Below are 24,472 nucleotides of genomic sequence, written 5' to 3'. Positions count from 1 at the left end.
AATAACAACAACTTCTCTTCCTCCTCAGTTTCAGACTAACAACAACTTCTCTTCCTCCTCAGTTTCAGAATAACAACAACTTCTCTTCCTCCTCAGTTTCAGACTAACAACAACTTCTCTTCCTCCTCAGTTTCAGACTAACAACTTCTCTTCCTCCTCAGTTTCAGACTAATTCCACGGAAAGTCAAGACAGTTTTTAGTGGCTCGGTCATGGCAGTTTTCATTTAAAAGAACTTAGTCTAAAGTTTTGTCTCTTTTATGTTTGTTTTTTGTTTTTTAACATAACATTAACATTTCCAGAAACTGCAGCTCAGTTTCTTTAAACACATAACAAATAGTAAACAACTGCTTAAAAAACAGCATTTTCTCTTCTCTAAAATGATTCCTTCCACCACAACAAACACACACATCTAGTTTGTTTATGTGTGACGGCAGTGCGGGGTCTAGAACTCTGATGATGGGTGAGCCAGGAGGGGGCACCAACTGGAAGAGGGTGGCATATGCAAATGAGGCCTAAAAAATGGTTTATTACAACTAAAGTGGTAATCTCATTTACAAAAGAAAATGCACCAGGAAATGGGTGGATGGAGAAGCACTTTAGATTTTAACAAAGCCAGCTCCATCCTCCACCCAGCCCAGCATCAGTTCTGCCTCAATGACAGGTGAGAAGCCAGCTCAAGAGGACGAAGGCCAGGAAGGCAGCCGGTCCGAACGGAGTCTGATCCAGGCCACTCAGGGACTGTGCAGACCAGCTCTGTCAGGTGGTCCTGCATATCACTGAGTAACACTGGGAGTCACTGGTTTGTTTTTGTTTGTTTGTTTTTTACTTCTCTAGTGCTTTCAACACCATCCAGCCTGCACTGCTGAGAGAGAAGCTGGTAGGCGCCGGAGTGGATGAGCAACTGACTGCATGGACCATCAACTACTTTACCAACAAACCCCAGTGTGTGAGGCTCCATGACTGTGTGTCTGATGTGGTAGTCTGCAGCACGGGGGCGCCGCAGGACACAGTCATCTCACCCTTTCTGTTTAGCCTGTACACTGTACACAAAATTGGATGAGTGTCAGATGGGAATGACCAGGAGTACAGGAGGGTGATCAGTGACTTTGACGGCTGGTGTGAGACCAGTGCTCTGCAAATCAATGCTACTAAGACAAAGGAGACGGTCATAGACTTCAGGAGGAAGTCACCCCCTAACACACCGGTGAACATCCAGGGAAAAGACATTGAGAAAGTGGACTCTCACAGGTACCTGGGTGTTCACCTCAACAATAAACTGGACTGGACCACAAACACACAGATGTCCTGTATGGGAAGGGCCAGAGTTGACTACATCAACTGAGGAGACTGAGGTCCTTCGGAGTCCGTAGGACTGAATTTATGACTCCATCGTAGCATCCGCCCTCTTCTATGCAGCGGTCTGCTGGGGGAGCGGTTGCACCCACAGGGACAAGAGCAGGATTGGCAAACTGGTACGGAGATCAGGCTCTGTGCTGGGATGTCCTCTGGAGCCTGTGGTGGGGGTGGGCAAGAGGAGAATGTTAGCAAAGCTGACATCCATCATGGCCAACCCCATCACCCTCTGCATGAGGCTGTGGGTACGCTGAGCGGCTCCTTCAGTCAGAGGCTGAAACATCCTCGCTGCAGGAAGAAGCGTTTCTGTAGATCGTTCATCCCGAAAGCAAAATGACTATAGCGCACCATAATTTTATTAGTCACCACTTCACACACACATAATGCACCTTGTATGTGTGTAAACATTTATGTATGTATATATGTGGAAAATATAAGTCTATGAATATACAGTGTATGTATGTGTATGTATGCATGTATGTACGTCCATACATAAAGACAGATATTACCTAATTGCATATTTCCATAACCCTTCCTCCATTATGCACACTGTATTCTGGTACATAGAACACCAGTTACTGTGGTATAGTTTTTATTCTATTGCATTTGTTTTTAATATTTGTATTTTATATTTTGTTAATCTGTGTCAGGCCTGCGCCTCCTCCACCAGCCCGCTCATCATCTCCAGAATACTGAGCCTGGAAAGAACTACAAATCCCATACCCACTGTACTCCGCCATCATGGCTACCACCTGCGCTCCCTGATCAGCCTAACAACCAACACCTGTCAACATCCCTATATATACCTTCAGTCCACTTCCACTCCTTGTCTAGTGTTGTCGATGCTCATGCATTCTCTCTACTGACCGACTTAATTAAACCTTCTAGAAACTACAACCTGCGACTGTGTCTACCTGTTCAGCGTCAGACCTCACAATCTGCTTTTTACTGCTTTTCAGTAGTAGCACAAATTTCCCCATTGTGGGATTAATAAAGTTTTATGTTATCTTAAATGATTAACAAAGAAGTTAAGCAAAATTCATCAAAAATAAAAATAAAAAATGAATTAATGGGAAAAAAAGGCTTTTTTGTCACACCTCCACTTGTCATTTTTGCCAGAAATGACAAAGTGATTTCATTTTTCTGAACAACAAACACATAAGACCTGGAACACACACGAGGATTTTTTTAATCTGATGAGATTTTTTATCTGGTCGAGACGTCACACGTGAAGACAAAAGATCAGGTATTTAACAGCGTTGATCGTTCTGTGTGGTGTGGTCCGATAATCTCATCACAAAACAGCACACACACATAACCATGCTGTCCCGAAATCTTGTGCAATCAAATGTGATCTAACAAAAACGAAGAAGAAGCAACAACCAGAAAAATTAAGAAGAACCATGGCAACAACCGGAAAACACAACCCCAGCATGACAGAGGACATACATGATGAAGGAATGATGGTGGTCTTGCGACTATCGTTAACACAGACTTTATATCCTTCCTTCTGTCCCAGGCAGCTCGCTCTCTGTTTGCTTGCATTCTGTCTCACGTCCCCATCCACAGAGTCGCATCGGCTTTCCTCACACGTGAAGATATTTTGTCGTAAATATTGAACGTTTAATATTTCGATTGTCCGCCACGATTGTCGGGACAAATCTGATCGTAACGCACCTCAGACCAAATGATCCTTTTAAAGGAAACTCTTATAAGACGTGAGATAATGGGGCATTTGCCATCCTCGGTCGGGAAGGGGAAAAATCGGGACAAAACAGCTCGAAAATCTTTATGTGTGTACCAGGTCTAAGTTTCAGAGACCTGAGATACCAGAGTTAAAGATGGCTGTGCCCTGTACCACCTGTAGTGTTGTCATTATTAAAATTCTTTATAATGTATTTTGTGTCTGTAAAGTTTTAAAGTTTATTAATCATTATCACCCAAATTGGCTGCTGTTCTCATTGTGCACATTTTTACAACGGGTTTGTGATTTTTTAGTTTTATATAGCAGTTTGGCTGTTTTGCAAGCATCCATTTTTATGAGTTGGTGCACCTGGAACACCAGCTACCTGCTAATGACGTCACCTACGCTCGACCACTTCTGATGTTTCAGATGTTCTGATGTAACTTTATTAAACGTCAGGTACACACATATAGCTGTAGCCAGTCCTACAATAACTAGTAACTTTATTCCCTCACAAATCACAGTGCAACCGCATAACTGTATACAACCAGTAAACAAAGTCTCCAGTAATCACCTTATTTGCAATAGTCCTACAGATATGCCGGTGTCTCAACCTGACGACTAGACCTGGTAGTAATACTGGCATTACCACCTGGGCCAGCAGTTAATCCGGTCTGTGTTTTGGTCGTCTCTGTATTTGTCGATGGAGTAGGCCGGCTGTGGTGGTGTCAGAGATGGTACTGGTTGGTTAGCAGATACGCCATCCCTAGAAACCACTTCTTTAAATACCTGCAGTTAAGGTACTTCATATCATCACAGGGGGAGCAGTCTGCGTGGCCATAGAAAGGACCACTTTAAGCAATTAGCATATTCAAAGCTAGTTGTGAGCAATATATGCTATTCTGCAGTCCAGGTCACAGGACAATTCACACTCAATACTCAAGGCTGGAGAAATTATTTAAAACACAGATTACTGAGAATGAGGGGGGAAACACTTGTCTGAACACACAAAGACTGAACACAGCCTGAGACTCATACAATATAAATGGCTGATCAGATCTTATGTGACACCTTTAAAGCTTCATCTGTACAACCCTAACGTTCCTGACGATTGTATGAAATGTAATGATAATGCTGGTAACCAACTCTATTGTGTGTGGAAATGCATGGAGGTGCCATCTTAGGGGAGGCTCTGCATATTGTGTATATACCTTGATCATTTTGTATCAAGCCACAAGGCAGCTCTGGTTAATATGTGTCTGCTTCAGGCTAGGAGAGTATGGAAGGCCGTGTTGCAGTGTTGCTACGGGAAATGGCGTCCTGCCTCGCATTGGAGAACCAACTTATATGGTCAGAGGAAAATGAAATAAATTCAAGGAAGTATGGAATACAATTCCTGGAAAGCATTCAGATTGAAATTAAGTTAGTTAATATCCCCTCTTTCTTTGTATGTACTGCAATCAATGATTCCTTATCTCATATTATAAAGATATATACAGGTCCAGAAAAAAAAGAGACAACTGCTATTGATTAACTTTCTACCGCTGTTTCTATAAAAAAAATCTAACTGCTCAGCTTTTTTTATGTCATTCCAGAAGTTTTCAACAAGGTTCAGATCTGCAGATTGAGCTGGGCATCATAGGCTCTGGATGTGGTGATCCTCCATCCAGACCTTGATTCTTGGTTGTGTGGCCTGCTGTAATCCTTTGAGTTGGGGAACACAGTCTAAGCATAAGGAAGTAAATGTTTTCTAGGATAATTTCCTGTGTGGCTTTATCAGTGCATCCTGCACAAAGACACATCTGCCTGATTCCAGCCTTGCTGAAGCACCACCTGATCATCACTGATCCTCCTCTATATGTAACAGTCAGTGAGACACTGTGGCTTGTAGGCCTCTCTAGGTCTCCCATCTAACCATAACATCACTAGGTGTTGAGCAAAGCTGAAAATTGGACTCTGAGAGATGACCTTACTCCAGTCTTCTACTGTCCAGTCCAGTAGGAGACTGGAGTAAGACCTCAGGCTGAGGTTTGACAAAGACCTTTGCTTCTCACTGATTAAGGTGAGTTTTGCATGACTCCAGTCCTGCCTGTAAAACTCTGTTTCCTGCTGTTCCTGCCATGGATTTCACCCCAGTCTCAGTTTGCCACTGTTGTAGGAGCCATATGTCGGGTTATTCATTTTCCTGTATAATGTATGTGCGCACAGTGTGGTGACATCACCGGTGATTGTGGGTGGCACTGTGGGTGTGTTATCTTCATTAATGGGTACACTCACCTGTGTCTGGTTTGGGGCCTGAATCATGGAGGCAGGGTGAGCTTGGGGAGAAATTCTCTATTAACCGTCATCGTTATTATCATTGTCACTGTCGTATATACCATTAACATCATCTAAATGCACTGTTTTATATCCTTGCACATCTGGAACATCATCAAACAAAGTAAGTGGCTGTTTCATGAGATTGTGACATGGATGTGAAGCAATAAAGCATCGTGACAAGTGAACTGGTTTAGTGTGACGCGTTTTGGATATAAATCCTCAAGTATTAGCCTGCCGCGGTGTTTGGTTAGATTTGAAGTTGGTGCGCCGCAATAACTGTGTTTGATGGTTACTTGATGTCCACGCCTGGTTCTTGAATAAAAAGTTAGCAGATATTCCCATCAGTTCACAGTTGTTTTCACCCTCCCCAGACTGTAGTTTAGTTGTCCTGGTAAAGCAGAATGGGATGTGCTTGTGTAGGAGTTAAATTTTTGGTAGTAATACTCAAAGATATCAGTCAAACGTTATGACACACTTTCCCATTAAGTTTAATGGGAAAGTGTGTCCAAACTAAGGATGGTGCTTGATACTGTCAGGGAGCTTTTAATTCAATAAAATCAGGACAGATTTACCTGGAACTGAGATTTTCCTGCAAAAAGCCCTGAAAATGGTCTGGCAGAGCTTTTTCTGGGGAAAAAACAGCAAAGTCAAAATGGTGGATGAATGGAGTTTTCCTGACTCAGAAAAGGTCTGGTTAATGAGTTTTTTTTACAGAATTAACCCAGCAGCGGTTTTATAGTTGTCTGCCTTTTCTGATGCATTCTACTAACCAGTTTCCTCACCTGATAAGGCAGAAGAATATCATCCTTCTGCTTTTTTTGTCCTCAACATCAGTGATGTTGATGATGATCTTTGTCTGAGGCGATCTTCTGGTTCCCACTGTGCCATTGAGGTGCTTTTGGCCTGTTCTGGAGGGTTCTTCAGGTTGTTCTGGTCCACAGATTGATTGTGGTCCAGATTTTCCTTCAGTTTAAGTTTAAGAGGGCTGTGTGATGGCTTTCTGTGCTGATGACAGAAACTTTTTGGTGTATGGTTTGCAGTATGACTTCATCAGGACTTTCTTAAAATTGAAGATCAGGTGGTTTTTGTCGTATTCATACATGCCATCAACCGATTTTCACTATTAAATTTAAGATAAATCTCCTTTAAAATGATCCTGTGGAGACTGACCAATCTTTTTGGTGAAAGATTAAAATCTTGTCGTTGAACCTCTGCTCAGACTTTCTAAATATCTGTAAATTGGTGTCTTTCAGATCTTGTGCTGACAATTTAATCCATGATTTGGAAATGGCTTTTGACATGAGGTTTACAATGTTTTTGTGTACAGCTAATTGTACTCTTCCTCATTATCTGCTGACTTCAGGTCATGCTCCTCTTTATATGTTGGGAAATTGCTTTAATCAACTCTTTCCTCAAGATATGTGACTTCCCCTGTTTAATGGCAACCTGAGGAAGATTGCCTCAGATAAAGAGGAACTGCATTCCGTTTTTATTTACATTTATAGATTATTTACACAGCGTTGCTCTTTCTTTTAGACTTGTAAAAGATAAATGTGTAAAGTGTTGTGTTGAGCCTGACTGAGGAAAAACCCTACCAGCCATCCTCTGATCAATACCAGCCTCCCAAAACACACCAGGTTTAGGCCCTTTGTCTCCATTCTACTGAAAATAAATCAATGCAGGTAAACATACCAATAATGATGATGATTTAATACTAGTAAACATGTTAGTCTCTGTATCTCTGGGGAAACACGTAAAGAGTTTGAAAGAAAAAGGTCGAGCAGCAGGGTCAGTGGTATTGCCTGTGTTTGTCCAGAAAACCACCTGTCTTCTTTCTGCTCCGTGAAAACAAGCTGTAGATAAATCATCCCCTCCTCCCCGGGTTTTTTTCCTCAGATTTGGTTCAGTCCATCACAACCAAGATGGCTGCCTGAGTTGTGACGCGCTGAAGTTCACTTTTTACTCTAATTCTGAGACTTGACACCCCCCACATGTCTGGTCGGATTGCTGCGTATTGAGCAAAGATATCGGTAAGTCCCCGGTGACAAACGGCTTTATTATTTAGCAGGAATGTGTCAAAGTTGCGTCTAACATCCTGAGGAGCAGCCGTAGCTTCTCCAGCTAGCCCTGGGCTCCAGTTATCTCCGTGATTTCCCGATTGGGCTTTGTCCTGGGAATAGATCCAGCATACCAGACTACATATGGATATCTGGTTATTGTAGAACGCTGAGAAAATGAAGAGAAGCTTCAGTGTCGGGAGGTCTGTGGAAGGAAGAAAGAGACAGAAAGCTGGCGTTAGCTACAGATTGCTAACATTAGCGGTGGTCCGGCGTTGGAGAGTTAGCATTTATCTTCGCTGGAAAATCCAGGGCAGGCGCTTTGATCAACATTTCACATCGTTCAGCACCTCTTAATGTCTCTGTGTTTCAGTCACTTCATCAGCGGTCTGTGTTGGCCGACCCGGGTGTCTGCTCCGAGCCTGGTTGTTAGCTTACAGCTTATACTGGACCGGGGTTATTTGCTGGCTGCTGGTGTATTTACAACTACATGTTGATCAGTCAGTGACCCAAACAGCCGAGGAATAAAGATGCTGTCTGAAATGACTCCTACTTCTTCAGTATGGATGAGAATGAATGGATTTAATAAGCACAATAAATAAAAAATAAGTCATCAATTTCAATAAAACGATCAGGATGTTTGATCATCAGCTTACATTTACAGCATGTCACCAGACAGAGAATGATGCCGTTAACAACAGTTAGCAGGGTCAAGAAATGGCTTTGGTCATGTGATGAAGAACTGTGGTATATGATAAGAAGAGAACACGTTAAATAATAACAGCTGACACTTAAACATTACCCGTTAGAATATTTCCTGTATCCCGGTACATAGACTTGACTGTAGGGTGAGTCACACCAACATGTTTGTTTTATTGTTCATTTCTCAGTAAACTAGGGTTATTTTGGCTGACATTGTAAATATAAATCAAGAATGTTAGAATTTATGTGCTTAATTTACATTATGTTTTGGCTTTGGTTACAGGAGAAATTACTGGCATAAAAAGAAATACTGTTGAGACAAACTTATTCAGTTTGATTTATTGTAAAAAGTAGTTCCAGGATGATGTTCGGCACGGTGTAAAAAGTAGTTCCAGGGTGACGTTCGGTACGGTGTAAAAAGTAGTTCCGGGGTGACGTTCGGTACGGTGTAAAAAGTAGTTCCAGGGTGACGTTCGGTACGGTGTAAAAAGTAGTTCCAGGGTGATGTTCAGCATGGTGTAAAAAGTAGTTCCAGGGTGGTGTTCAGCATGGCATAAACAGTAGTTCCAGGGTGATGTTCAGCATGGTGTAAAAAGTAGTTCCAGGGTGATGTTCAGCACGGTGTAAAAAGTAGTTCCAGGGTGATGTTCAGCACGGTGTAAAAAGTAGTTCCAGGGTGATGTTCAGCATGGTGTAAAAAGTAGTTCCAGGGTGATGTTCAGCACGGTGTAAAAAGTAGTTCCAGGGTGACGTTCGGTACGGTGTAAAAAGTAGTTCCAGGGTGATGTTCAGCATGGTGTAAAAAGTAGTTCCAGGGTGGTGTTCAGCATGGCATAAACAGTAGTTCCAGGGTGATGTTCAGCATGGTGTAAAAAGTAGTTCCAGGGTGATGTTCAGCACGGTGTAAAAAGTAGTTCCAGGGTGATGTTCAGCACGGTGTAAAAAGTAGTTCCAGGGTGATGTTCAGCACGGTGTAAAAAGTAGTTCCAGGGTGATGTTCAGCGTGGTGTAAAAAGTAGTTCCAGGGTGATGTTCAGCATGGTGTAAAAAGTAGTTCCAGGGTGATGTTCAGCACGGTGTAAAAAGTAGTTCCAGGGTGATGTTCAGCACGGTGTAAAAAGTAGTTCCAGGGTGATGTTCAGCACGGTGTAAAAAGTAGTTCCAGGGTGATGTTCAGCATGGTGTAAAAAGTAGTTCCAGGGTGATGTTCAGCATGGTGTAAAAAGTAGTTCCAGGGTGGTGTTCACCATGGTGTAAAAAGTAGTTCCAGGGTGGTGTTCACCATGGTGTAAAAAGTAGTTCCAGGGTGGTGTTCAGCATGGTGTAAAAAGTAGTTCCAGGGTGGTGTTCACCATGGTGTAGCATCTCTTCTTCTAACATGTCTGGAAACGTCTGGGAAGTGAGGAGACCAGTTGCTGGAGTTTTAGGAGAGGAATGTTGTCCCATTCTGGTCTGATCCAGGATTCTAGCTGCTCTACAGTCCTGGACCTTGGTTGCTGGATTTCTGCTTCCATGATGCTCCAGATGTTGTGTACTGGTGAAAGGTCTGGACTGCAGGCAGGCCAGTTCAGCAGCCGGACTCTTCTCCTGTGAAGCCATGCTGCTGTGATGGATACAGGATGTGGTTCAGCATCGTCTTGCTGAAATCTGCAAGGCCTTCCCTGAAAGAGACGTTGTCTGGATGGGAGCAGATGTTGCTCTAAAACCTCCATGTACTTTTCAGCATTGATGGAGCTTCACAGATGTGGAAGCTGCCCACGCCATAGGCACTAATGCAGCCCCATCCCATCAGAGATGCAGCTTTTCACCTGTCCACTGATAACAAGCTGGATGCTCCCTCTCCTCTTTAGTCTGCAGGACACGCCGTCCATGCTTTTCAGAGACAATTTTATGTTTTCATGCATCTGACCACAAAACAGGTCTCCACTTCTGTGGGTAATGCTGAGTTCTGCAGAAGTCCACTGGGATTGATACTCACTGTGGTATGTTAACAGTACTGCTGACACCTGATGCAGTTAACAGCCAACACAGCTGCAGACAGAACCAGCAGCTTCAGTTCACTGAACTGCTGCTGCCAACATAAAAATGTACAATACTCACAAAATGTCATTCAGCTCTTTATATGATGTCAGAATGAGGTTTAAAATCCACATTAACCTACAGCCCAACTTAATTGGGCTTTCCCTCATTTTTGTTACGTACATTAAACTGTTCCGTGTTTAAGCAGTAACACGCTGTATGACAAGAGTCTTAACATGAATTGACCACTAAAGCTTCTGGATAAATGAAAGCTTGTACATAGGGCTGTGTGATATGGCCTATAACTGATATCCTTTATATTTTTTGCCTAATCCCGATACACAAGATATATCTCAGTGTTTTGAAATCTCCTCTTAAACAATGTAAATGATGAATTCAACATTATCAGCATAAAAGACACCAGTAGGATTTAAGTAAACTTTGCTAAATTTAACTTGATTGTGTTTTTTTCACTTTTTGTTTTCAACCAGAGACCTGCTCTCAAACTTAATGAAAATCAGTGTCTCTGCACCCACCATTATATTAGAGAGGCGCCCCAACCCCCTAAAATCAACCCCACCACCGGTTTATTTTATATAATTAACCTGTAATGTTTTTTTTTTCATTTAATGTTTTTATGTTTAAATGTCTTATTTAGCTTTTTTCTATTTTGCACCAGATCACAACAGATGTAATCCAGGGTTCCCTTTTCTCTAGAACAGGTTTATATTTTTTCCTTTTATTTTAAAAACTAAACAGCCTATTTTTTAAATCTAATTCTCATGTCGACATGTAATTACGTTGCACATACCTCTGCCACAGTCCCATCAGCAAGCTGAGAGAGCACATTAGAAACTGTTGCATCAACCACCTGTAAACCAGCCAGAAAAACCTGCTTTAATAATAACGTCTGCTCAGCAGAGCAGCTGGAGGAGGTCCCTGCTCCGGTACTAAGACCTTCATGTCCACTGGGAAACATTCTCCACATCTTCTCGTCAGTCCTCATTTCTGAGGCGAATTACTCCTTAAAATGGACGTCTTGCGTTTACTTCTATCTCTTAATGCTTGTAAACTAGCTTCATAGCTAGCTCCATACTCCTTGTCTCCATGCACAACTGTGCAAAATGCAAAAGAAAAGATGTTTTTAACTCAAAACAAGCTATCTCGATATAAACAATATTCCCTCATTCTATATTGTGTCTGATAAAGTCTCGATATATTTGATTATCTCGATATATCACCCAGCCCTACTTGTACGCTACCAGTTTGAACACACTTTCAAATTTAATCCATTGGGAAAGTGTGTCCAAACATCTGGCTGGTAGTGTATTTAAACGCGGATAGAATCACAGAATTGGCTGATTAAAACGGAATCTTATTTTTTAACTTGGAACATCGTGGAATTAGACATAATTTGACTGCAATGGAACATATGTCTGGGGGAAACTGCATGAGGTAAGCAAATCTGAGTGGCACAACCAGCCCCTTCCACAGACTGAGCGCCTACCCCTTCAAAACAATGTAAACATGGCGAAGCTGCGACCTGCGGCTCTGTCTTTGTCTGTGAAAAAACTATGGAACTCAACGCTAACCCCTCAGTACAGAGCCGAGCAGCTCCCGAACCACTTTTATGTGTCAGGTGAAATGTTGACTGGAAATGTAAAAACACATGTAGTGGCCACATCGTGTCCAAATGTGAGAAACAAGGAAAAGTACAAAAATGCTAGCAAGACCACGTCCCTACATCTCTGCATTCATGTCATCAGACTCAAGAAAAGAGTTTATTGAAGATTTTGTGGCTATGTGTGCTGAGGCCGACATCCCCTTGGAAACGATGATAGAACTGCATCCGTTTCTACTGAAGCAAACAGGGAGGAGCACCACCTGGAAATGTTAGCAGCCTTCACCAAATTCACCTCCCCCGAATGTTTGAGCAACATATCTCCTCTGTCCTACTAAAGATCCGATGAGACCACTGATGCAAGAGACTCTGCAGCATCCTAAACAACGTCATTGGTAAGTTAATGTGAGTTTAACAGCCTGTAGTACAACGGTCAACACATATCAGTATAAGTGAATTATGTGCTTGTATTGACCCAACATCGCCCCTCAGGTGAAATATTATCTGATGCAAGTTTTTTTGTTCAGGCATTGATAACGTATAATTTTGACCCTTTATTACGTGTTTAATAATAATAATAATAATAGATTTTATTTCTTGCCGCCTTCCCACACCAAAGGTCACCTTACACACAGAGAAAAGGAATTATATAAGAGTTAAAAAATAAATAATGAAATAAAAATAAAAAATAATAATTTAAAAGACAATTTAAAAGCTATTAGGACTAAAACAACATAAAACAAACAGAAGAGTTATAGGGTTAGGCCAGTTTAAACAGGTGGGTTTTAAGTGCAGATTTGAAAGATGGAAGAGAATCGATGTTCCAAATCTTGGATGGAAGTGAGTTCCAGAGCTGGGGAGCGACTGAAGGCTCTGCTCCCCATGGTAGAGAGACGGGCAGAGGGAACAGTACGATGAGCGGAGGAGGATGACCTGAGAGCACAGGAGGGAGGAAGGGGCAATATGGAGGAGATCAGACAGATAAGGAGGGGCCAGATGGTGAATACCTTTGAAAGTGAGGACCAGTAACTTATAGTTAATTCTGTATTTTATTGGGAGCCAGTGGAGATGTTGAAGGACAGGGGAAATATGTTTAAAGGAAGAGGTGCAAGTCAGGATACGAGCAGCAGAGTTCTGGAGAAGCTGCAGTTTCTGAAGTGATTTATTGGGAAGACCGAAGAGGAGTGAGTTACAGTAGTCGATGCAGGATGTGACAAGACTATGGATAAGGATTGCAGCAGCATGTGGAGTGAGTGATGAGGTCAGATGGTTGATATTACGAAGGTGGAAGTAAGCAGACCGAGTAATGCTATTGATGTGGGCTTGAAATGATAGGGTGCTGTCGAGAATGACGCCGAGACTCTTGACCTGAGGGGAGGGGAAATAGTAGAACTGTCAATGTTGATGGAGAAAGTGTGAGACTTGGTGAGAGTGGAGGGCGTGCCGACAAGTAGAACTTCAGTTTTACTGCTGTTGAGTTTGAGAAAACTAAAGGAGAACCATGCTTTAATTTCCTGGAGGCAGTCAGAGAGAGAGGAAGGTGGAAGAGAGGAGTACGGTTTGGAGGAGATGTAGAGCTGGGTGTCGTCTGCATAGGAATGGAAGATGATATTATATTTATGGAAAATGTAGCCAAGGGGGAGAAGATAAGTGATGAACAGAAGGGGGCCCAGGACTGATCCCTGGGGTACACCGGCCGAGACAGGGAGGGACTCTGAATTGTGGGTCTTGAGTTGAATAAACTGTGTGCGGTTGGAGAGATAGGAGGAGAACCAAGTGAGAGGAGTATGAGAAACACCAAGGGTTGCCAGTCTATTGAGGAGGATGCTGTGTGAGATGGTGTCAAATGCTGCGCTGAAATGTAAGAGGATGAGGATTGTGAGAAGACCGGAGTCAGCTGCCATCAGCAGGTTGTTGGTGGTTTTTTAACAGAGCAGATTCTGTACTGTGGAAAGGACGGAAGAAAGACTGGAATTGTTCGTAAAGGTTATTGTTAGTGAGGTGTTTGTGGAGCTGAGAGGCGACAACCTTTTCCAGAATTGTGGAGAGGAAGGGAAGATTAGAAATGGGACGAAGGTTATTGAAGTCAGACAGATCAGCACCAGGTTTTTTGATGATCGGAGTGACAGTAGCAGTCTTGAAGGCTAGTGGAACATATCCGGTGGTGAGGGAGGAATGAATGACGGCAGTGATGTGAGGAACCAATGAAGGGAGACAAGCTTTGACTAGGACTGTAGGGAGAGGGTCGAGCAGGCAGGTGGAAGGTTTGGATTTCTGAACCAGTTCAGAAACATCAGATGGGGATGGAAGAGTGAAATCTGAGAACGGGTGTGGGATAGAAAGAAATGGAGGTAGAAGGTCTGTGATGGAGACAGCAGCTCCTCCAGTGGCAAGCTGTTGATGGATATTTGAGATTTTTGAGGTAAAGAAGGACAGAAGGAGGGAACGTGTCTGGAGGTTTTGTGATATTATTGAACAGTGAAAAGATAGATTTAGAATTTCCTTCGTTAGAAGAGATTAAACCTGAATAGTTTGTGGATTTGCTGAAGCAATACAGTCCTTATATAGAAGAATGTGGCTATTGTACATGTCCTTATGAATGGTGAGTACAGTTTTCTTGGCAAGGCGTTCAAGCCGGCGTCCTTCGGCTTTAAGTTGGCGCAGGGCGGGAATGAACCATGGAGCAGAGTGGGAGAAGGAAACGCATCTGTGTTTCAGTGGAGAAAAGATGTTAAGAAGGTTGTTGAGGTTTTCATTGTAGTGAGAAACTATCGGGAGTGGAAAGACTGCAAGGACTGGGGAGGTTATTTATGGCAGAAGACAGTGTGTCGAGATTGATATCCTTAATTTTCCTGAAGGAAATTAAACGGGGAGGGTGGGTTTTATAAAGAGACACACTTATTTTAAAGGAGATTAATTTATGATCAGAGAAGGGAATGTGATGGGCTATAGAATCTGTAGGAATTACACCAGAGCAGCAAACCAAGTCCAGAATATGATTTTTGGAGTGAGTAGAGAAATTTATATATTGGTGCAGTCCAAAACTGTTTAGACAGAATCCAAAGTCTCTGGAAAGAGGATTATTGTCCTTGTCCATATGAATGTTGAAGTCACCAAGTATCATATTTGGAGAGAGTGAGGATAGATGGGCCAGAAGAGCCACAAAGTCATTCAAAAAGTCCTTGTTGGGTTTAGGTGGTCGGTACACATTACATAGAATAATGGGAGTTGAACCAGAGAGTTGTAAGGCCATGTATTCAAATGAATTAAGCGCCAGAGCCTCAAGTGGCTTTAATTTCCACTGCTGGCGGTGAATCATCGTGATACCACCCCCCCTACCGGAGCAGCGAGGTTTACACATGTAAACAAACTCAGGTGGAGCGGATGAGTTGAGATGAATAAAGTTGTTGGGCTGTTGCCACGTTTCAGTTAAACAGAGAAAATCCAACTTACGGTCTGAAATGAGATCCTGGATGAGATCCCCCTTGTTCGTAAGAGAACGGATGTTGAGCAGACCGAAGTTGAGTGTGGTGATGGGGTTTGCCGACCTAGCCAGGCGGGCTAACACAGCATGATCAGCGGCACGGCAAATCCTCAGATTCCCGGGATTCACCCTACGCTGACGGAGTCGAGGAGCGGCGGGGTTGGCCCACAAAGCCAGCAACAGGTACAAGGCAGACCTCAGGAGGATCCAGGGAACACCAGGGCACCGCGTAGGATCCAGATCCCGAGCCAGGGATGCCTCCAGCCTCACCAGATTTTCTGCCGTGGGAAGAGGGCTGACGCCCTCAACAGGTAAGCCGGAATGCCCGAGAGCAACGGGGGGAGAGTTGTACGATGGCTGTAGTAAAACGTTGATGGAACTCCAGCATTGTACTGAAGATCAACAGCCGAGACTCGGAAGGCAGGGAGCCAAGGCATGACATGAAGAAAAACACGGACCAGAGGGACACGAGCAGCCACGTACGCCAGCTGACCATAATTTAGACAAACTAACAATGTTGTAGGATACCTGAATATAGGTCATTTATAAAAGGATTATTAAAAGGTAATGCATCAAAATCAGAAAACAACTGATTCCATGGGGGAATCTGGCTGACATGCACATACAGTAAGATTAAAAAGAAAAAAACATACTTTCTGCACATGTAAATCAAGGTATCAGATTGTAATGGAAGTGGAAAAATGATCCATTTCCTTTCCCTATTTTTTCTTCTCCTTTTTAAACTGAGATATTTTTTAATTTACATGTTCAAAATAATCAAATTAAAATGATGTCAGTACAACCATACAATTTATTATTATTATTATTATTATTATTATTATTATTGTTGTTGTTGTTAATCTACATCAATAAATAAAAGAGACATTTTGGACCACATGTGCAAGCTAATGTTTTTTCTCCTTTTATCACAGGAGTTGAACACCAATACTTTCTTGTGGATGTTGTCTTCATGGATCGATGCGACTACCCAGCAGTCTCCCAAGCCATACTAGCCTCCCTCCACAGCAGGATCTGGATCTGAACGATGGCTGGGCCGTGGTCACAGATAACGCCGCCTACTTTCTGAAAGCATACAGGGAGGTCCTGAAAGGAGTGATGCCAAACAGTGTCCATGTTACCTGCCTCTGCCATATCATCAGTCTGGTGTATGAGACCTGGCAGCATTACAAACTCTGATGCTACCTTACTTGTGACATGGATGAGGTCTGTCTTCTTCAAGAAGCCTGCCAGAAAGTGAAGATGGGTGACCTTCCTCATCAACAAGGAGTGTGTGCAGGCCAAGGTTCCTCCTGAGGCAGTGTGTACCAGATAAGATAGCTGGTTTGAGGCTGTCAAATATCACGCAGAGCATGTTCGCCTGTACAGACAGTTTTTGTTGGCAGAAGAATCAACAGGCATGGCAGTCAGAACATCCTCATCCTCAGTTGGAAACAGAGGAGAAGGTGCAGACCTGCTCCAAAGTGATGACATCCCTGACCATCCTGGAAGGAACCCACAGCAGTTTCTGCATACAATGTCGAGGAGGATCTTTGGTCCTACCTAGTTAATAGAACAGCAAAAACATGTGGTTATGGGCCCAAGACAGATGAGCTACTGAGGAAAATGGGGTTCAAGAGAAGAAGAACGTGCTGGACAATCTTCATGATGCCTTTCATTTGGCTTTCACAAAGTATCAAAGCACTGGGACTCACATCCAACCAGAAATGTGTACAGGCTGATCAGGGTCTTTGATCCCAGACAGGCTCAGCAATGGAAAAGCAGATCAGAGCCTACTCAACGCTGAAGCCCATCAGCAGAGCTCAGTGAGCCGTGGATGGCCTATCAGCAATGTGTTTCCAGGGTTTCCATGAAGCTTGCAAACTACTGGAGAGGCCTGAGTGCAAGATTCCCAAGAGCTGCAGAGAGATGGCTGCACCCTTCATCCACTTCCCTGTCAGCTCAGTTGGTTGTGAGCAGAGCTTCAGCAAATACAAAACTCTTCTCACAGACAAGAGAGACGCACGGAGCTCCACACTAAGAGAAAGGAACTCATGTACTTCAGCGGTGATGTTTCTGATAGGTGGAAAACTTGAAGAGAGAGCAGCTCACGAGGACTAACTAGTCCTACAGCCTAAATAACTTGTTTAAAGTTACTTTGAAGAAGTTTAAAATGTTTGGTTGTTTTATGACAACTCAGCTAAAGTTTAATTACTTGCTGCTTGTTTTTGATGCACTTTAATATGCTGTCTGTTTTGAGGAAATGTTTTGTCTGTCACCTCAATAAATTTAAGTTAATTTCTATTTATTTTGTGTACATTTTTGTAATTTACATTAAAAACAGTTTTTTGTTGTAAAATAGAAATAAAAGGTTAAAAAATTGAATTTCCATGAAATATAATGGAATAAAATGGAATTTGGGAAACAAAACGGATTTTATTGGGCCCTACATATATGTAGGAAGAGAGTCAGAAATCAGTGAATGGGTGTGTTTACTGTGTTCGTGGGTGAATGTGAAGTTGAGAGTGCTTTGAGTGGTCGAGCTGACGGGAAAAGTACAGTTTACACGACAAGTTATTGACACATTTTGAAATGTGGTATTTAAACTAGATTTAGTTTCAATAGTTAAAGAATTTGCATCACATGATTTTCATGTCCTACATGAAATATTTCTCCCATTTTTCTTAAATTCATTTATTTTTTAAACCACTTTGTCCAAATTAGGAATGTGAAGATCATTTAATTTTACAATTAATCGCAGTATTAAATGCTAAGCTTCTTATGTGAACTATATCAGCAGATCAGAGCGGAAACAAAGTTCCACCTCTGCCGATGTTTGTTGAGGTTCTGGGAGGGTTGCAGGCAGAAAACGGTGGAGGAAGACTACCCCATCCATGTCTAAGTCTTTCTATTTTATTTTATTTTTGGGTTAAAGAAGACAAAAAAAAAAGACCAATTGTGGAGGACTGCTCACCAGTCTGTAAATCAAGAAGTAGAACGTTGCAGAGAAAGGAGGAAATACAGCCCAATACGCTTCACTGCCTACAGAATAACCAGCAGCTTTTTATGCTACAGTAAAGGTAAATGCACAAAATGACGCAAATATTTATCTAACGTGACATTGAAGTTAAATGTTATCCTGTAATTTATTATTTTGTGACTACGACTCGGGTGTGTCTTACAGCGTAACATTCCTTCACTGAACGTTACGTTACACAGATGAGGAGAAAAAAAACATTTCTTTTGTGACTTATAGTTTCTCTGTTCAAGCATAATCAACCTGGCATGAGGTCAATGGCTCGTCGTCAGTGTGCCATAGTCACAGTCCGTACAAGGAACAGCGTTTAATACCCACGACCATCTTGCTACGAGGCCGCAGTGCTGATCACCACCAGGCTGATCGCATGAATCCAGGCTGTTCACTGGTGTTTTCTTCATGGGAAACCAGTAAAAATGCCTTCTTGCCTTAACCATTTGAACAGTCAAATACATACTAACGGTTTTCAAATTTTTTAGAATGCTGAGTTTTTTTTTCTTCAAGAAAATGAGCATTTCTGACATTTGAGTACTTGCTGATACTGAGTACTGATATGAGTATTAATAAATCCTGTTACAGTTCACTGGTGGTGACTAAGTGGTTGCGTGATATATTACGAGTCATCCTGCAGCATCCTCTAAAATGTAAGGCTGGAAAACTGTCAGAAACTTCCTTAATAAGGAGGAAAAAGTGGTTTTTGGTGGATTCACTGCTGTGACAAAGCACCTACATGCCAAAAATTAGGCTCTTTCCTCACGATAATGCCAAATTCAGATTTACAATATGGCATGAGTTATAGCTTTGTTAAATAGACTTGAATAAATAAAAATATTAGAGGAGAAAAAAGTAAAAGGAATTTTTAAATTAGGATACCAATAATAATGGTGATTACCACTTAAATTTAAGGTAGCTATAGTTGTGCATAGCAAACACTGATCATCACAGGTCCGAATATGCTTTTAACCCCAGAACTGATCCGGTAATCAGTCGGGATGGTTTTCCAAATGCTGGGATGAACTGCTCTGCCTCAGTCGCTGACATGGGAGTCATCTTTCTGCATGATACCAAGTCTGGTGGGGCGCAGGAGAGATGGCTTCAGTCCCATTTCTTAAAGGGAGGACGTCACTTTTTTATATTCCTTCCTCTAATCCAGCACCTCAGCGGAGTAGTCTTAATAAAGACTGAATGAATGACCCAGGCAAAGCAGCGTATTCTCCTCCGAGCCTCCCGGACCAGCCCTTCCAGTAAGCCCAGTCAAGTTTGGGTGCGGAAGAGAAGATTTCCTCACTCTTGCAGAAGTTTTGAAAAGAACTGCATCGGTTGGAGGGTTCAAACTCGATATCCATGCCCAGGAAAATATTCGATACCACAGGGATTTTTAAAAAAAATTACAAATACTTAAAGGTATAAAAATATTTTTATTAACATGAAAAACCTTACAATCTCAACATGGAAAATGCTTTAACTCTATCCCAGGTGCTAGTTAAATAAATTTAAACAAGGTATTTTAAGGCTGTCTGAGGTATTATTCTTTAATTTTGCAAGTTATCCAAAAATGTAAAACTAACAATAAAATAAAATGTGCAAACTGAGTTAGTGCAATTTTTGCAATAAAAACAGTTTTCTCAACTGTGTGAATAGGAACCTGATCCTCAGATGTATTGTGCCATGGCCCTGTTCAGTCGGACAGCTTCTGGTGACCCGGGCTGGTATTTTCTTTGTTTTTCAAACAGAAGTGGTGGAGTTGGCTGTGCATGTTTCTTCTGTTTACTGGATGCAGGTCGACTTTTCTCTGCTTCACTCTGCAACTTTAAGAGAAAGCAACACATTTGAATAACGTTAGCCAGCTAAAGGCTGCTAGCTGCGGCTAATGCTGAATAACAAAACAACCAACATTAATCGAGCAGCAAGCTAAACGCAGCTAGCATGCTAGCCACAGCTAATCACAAAACAAACATTATTGCGGACTACCGGCCGCACTAATATAATACGTTTAATATACTATGTTAAATGATGAACAGGAGCTTTAAATTACTAACCTGTCGGAATTCCTCATTAAGTCCAGGGTTTCGATCCTTCAACTTGGTTCACTCCCACTCTGACTTCTTACAGCTAAAGAGTGCCAGCTTGAGCATTTATAAGCTGGCACTTCTTCTCTTGTGACCTAACAATTCAAGTAACGAGAAGAATGAATAACGCGAGTAATAAAGAGGGGCAAGAGAGTAGACAGTAGATATTTCTGTAACGGAGAGAAGAGTAGATAGTGTCAGTACCTGAGAAGGGGCACTACGCAAGCAAAGGAAGATGAAATTTGGTAGTTTGTGAGAATAAGCTGCTGATAAATGTTCTTGTTTTTACTAGAGAAGAAAGATATAAGTGTGTCACAGGAAGAAGTAGAAGACGTGTAAGAAGAGAATCAGGACGATGTGTGATTTGTTTCAACACAGAGAACAGCTTTAGAATCACTCGTCTTCATACAGATAGCCCCAGAAATAGAATATGGATTTGGCTTGCATGATACTGTCCTTTATAATCAGTAAAATGATTGAAGTCTGTTTTCTTGTGTACAGTTAGGCCAGTCTTTCTGTATTAATACAGCTTATTCTGGGTTAGATGCAGTGAAAACTCCACCCACGTGGCTAGCCGCTTGATCTCCTGGGTGGTAAATGGTGCAGACCCACTCTGAACAGATTAAACAACTTCCTCTGAGGAGACCAATCTTCAAAATAGAGTTGATGTCGAGGGAAAGAGCTCTAATGTAAACTTTTCCATAACATTTATTAACAAACACCCTCTGATCATTCTAAGTTTCAGGTCTCTTGTGATCAGATCTGTTTTAGGAGTTTAATTCAGTTATCTTTATTTTTGTAGCACCAATTCAAAACAAAGTCTTCTCAAGGCACTTTACAAACAATCATTTCAAGTCAATTAATTGTGATCCAATTTTAAAAAATCCACATTAGTCCAATTTACAGGTGAAACTCAAAAAATGTGAATATTGTGCAAAACCAAATTTACTTCGGTAATTCAGCTTAACCCTTAGAATCCTGAGCCTATTTTGGCTGTTTTTTAATACTTTTGATTTTGTCTCTATATACCACATAAAAAAATGTTTCACATGCCCATGCTTGGTATCTTTTTTTTCAGCACAACTTCATCTATACTTCATCAACATATTGGACCAAAAAATACACAAAAATCATCAAATTCGAATTGAAAAAAAGTGGTATTTATTACAATAAAAACCACAAACTGTTTTGGAACTTGGAAAAACTAAATATAGGTTTCTAATATGAATATCTAAATGTAAAATTGAAATAAAGTAATACTATATACAGATATTTACAAGAAAAACATGTATATTCATAGGCGTTTTTGCTGAAACTCTTAAACACACAAACTTCAGCTGCAATTCTTCAAAAAACAAGCAAATTGTAAAATAATAGTGCAGTCAACTGTCAAGTAATAGTGCAAATGTAACACTGAGAGACAACTGAGATGTAATCAAACTATATACAAATATTTTACACTATATACGATGGGCTGTAGTTTTTTTTATTTACACATGCCACTCTGCAAAGCAATTTCTATCCACAATAACACACAGAGCCACATCACAAGCTTTGCATTTCCAAGGGGTTAGGTTTCTCTTTTTGTCTACTGGTGGCAGCGTTGGCAACTCCTACGTCCTTGTGTGGCTTTTTGGCTGGTTTCTGTTACCACAGCAATGGGAACGGGAATGTGGTCTGCGCTTCTCTTGGCTGGTCTGCCGCTCCTGTCCAGTCCACACAGCTGGGCCACCAGCTCAGTTTGGAAGTCCTTGTGTGACATGGGCTTCTCCTGGTTTGCAGTTTTGATGTGGAATAGTACTGCAGCAGCTGGTCGGACAGGTCAGCACCACCCATGTGCTTGTTGTAAGCGATGATTGGGGTAGGGCAGGAGATCTGTTTTTCTGTCCAGCGTCCATCCTTGCCCTTCACCCTCCTCTTGACCATCTCCCCAGAAAATGCTGGATGAATTGTGGAGCACACCGACACCTCCCTTGTGTCCATCCACTTTACAAAAACCAGGGAGCCCTCCCTGATCCACCGTACTTCACCTCTCTCTGGTTTTTTTGAGAGAGCATTGTCTCTCTTTCCTGGGCACCCTCTCCTCTTGTCCCTGTAAGTACCACTTCGGGATGGACATTGGGGATGGAGTCCCACGGGGACTAGTGTGGGGGGTACTCCGGGAGTATGTAGTGTCGGACCCCCTTGTACAAGCTGTCCGGTCCCCGTACGACCGGTGTCAGAGCTTGGTCCGCATTGCTGGCAGTAAATCAGAATCGTTTGCAGTGCGGGTTGGACTCCTCCAAGACTGCCCTTTGTCACCGATTCTGTTCATAACCTTTATGGACAGAATTTCTAGCCGCAGCCGAGGTGTTGAGGGGATCCAGGTTGGTGGCCTCAGGATTGGGTCTCTGCTCTTTACTGATGACGTGGTTCTGTTGGCTTCATCGGGCCGTGATCTTCAGCTCTCGCTGGAGCGCTTCACATCCGAGTGTGAAGCGGCTGGGATGAGACCATGGTCCTCAGCCGGAAAAGGGTGGAGTGCTCTCTCCGGGTCTGCAATAGGGTCCTGCCCCAAGTGGAGGAGTTCACATATCTTGGGGTCTTGTTCACGAGTGAGGGAAGGATGGAGCGGGAGATCGACAGGCGGATCAGTGTGGCGTCTGCAGTGATGCGGACTCTGCATCAGTCTGTCGTGGTGAAGAAGGAGCTGAGCCAAAAGGCAAAGCTCTCGATTTACCAGTCGATCTACGTTCCTACCTTCACCTGTGTTCACTAGATGTGGGGAGCGCCAAAAGAACAAGATCGCGAATACAAGCGGCCGAAATGAGTTTTCTCTGCAGGGGGCTCTCCCTTAGAGATAGGGTGAGAAGCTCGGTGATCCGGGAGGGGTTCAGAGTAGAGCAGCTGCCCCTCCACATCGAGAGGAGCCAGATGAGGTGGCTCGGGCATCTGGTCAGGATGCCTCCTGGACGCCTCCCTGGTGAAGGGTTTCAGGCACATCCCACCAGAAAGAGGCCCCAGGGAAGACCCAGGACACGCTGGAAGGACTACATCTCTCGACTGGCCTGGGAACGCTTCGGGATCCCCCCGGATGAGCTGGTGAAAGAGGGCAGTCTGGGTTTCCCTGCTTAGGCAGCTGCCCCCGCGACCCGCCTACAGATCAGCGGCAGAAGATGGATGGAATATGGACCATCTAACTCCAGTCTCAGTCCAGTCCTTGTGAAGCTCCCTAACATTTCTGAACGGCCTTTTCCTGACCATCCTCTCCAGGCTGTGGTCAGCCCTGCTGGTTGTTCCAGCTTTTTCTTCCACACTTTTGATAATCACCTTTTGAGGCTTTCCCTCTTTGTGGAGGGAGTCAGTGGTGGTTTACTGCACAACTGTCAGGTCAGCAATCTTCCCCATGATTGTGAATTCTACTGAAATAGACTGAAAGACCATTCAAATGCTCAGGACTCCTTAGCAGGTGTTTTGGATTAATTAGCTGATTAGAGTGAGGCACCTAGAGACTACAACATTTCTGAGATTTTGATTTTTGAGTTTTCATAAGTTAGATGCTAGAAACATCAAAATTATAACAAATATATGCTTGAGATATCTCACTTTGCATCTTTTTAAGTTAAATTACAGAAATAAATAAAGTTTTACGAGGTATTCCATTTTTTTTGTTTCAGCTGTATAACAACCCTCTTGATACAAGCTAATTCATAAGAAAATACCTTACAGCTAAGGAAACCAATGAGTCCAATTTAATTTTGTCTTGGATTTAGTCCCCCATCCTGAGCAAGCATGAGCTGGCAGGTGACTGAAGAAAATGAAAAAACAAGATTTCACCAGAACCAGGAAGGGTTGCTGTCTGCCTGGACCTGTTGGGGGTGGAGAGGACAGGAAAGAGGGCTCAGCAATCACCATAACAATATAAGCTGGGTTTATATGCGCACAGCGTCGGCCTAAAGTTGGTTACGGTGTCACCGCTGTGTGCTCCATGTAGGTCCATGGAGGCTTGATGCACACTTCTTCCAGACCTGACTTGCACCCGCTTGCAGCACGGTTACACAGAAGTACTCCCAGTCGGTTTGTGATTACGTGTTTCCGGAGATCTGGAGCTTCTTGTTAAATTTGTGCGATAACTGGGGAAGAAAACTGC

The 24,472-nt window shown here is 42.6% G+C and overlaps 1 protein-coding gene across 1 annotated transcript in view; it reads left to right on the top strand.

Annotated features, from left to right (window-relative positions):
- Positions 1-7,263: 7,263 nt before the first annotated feature.
- ndst2a (N-deacetylase/N-sulfotransferase (heparan glucosaminyl) 2a) overlaps positions 7,264-24,472 on the top strand; it is a 71,548-nt gene continuing 54,339 nt past the window's right edge. Inside the window, exon 1 of the mRNA XM_042009656.1 lies at positions 7,264-7,387. The gene's annotated coding sequence lies outside the window, so the exon portion shown is untranslated. The remainder of the gene's footprint in view (positions 7,388-24,472) is intronic.

The sequence above is a fragment of the Melanotaenia boesemani genome, chromosome 16 (assembly GCF_017639745.1).
Source record: "Melanotaenia boesemani isolate fMelBoe1 chromosome 16, fMelBoe1.pri, whole genome shotgun sequence".
Taxonomy (NCBI): Eukaryota; Metazoa; Chordata; class Actinopteri; order Atheriniformes; family Melanotaeniidae; genus Melanotaenia; species Melanotaenia boesemani.
The sequence above is the reverse complement of the archived record's forward strand: the minus strand, read 5'-3'. Positions and strand labels throughout refer to the sequence as shown.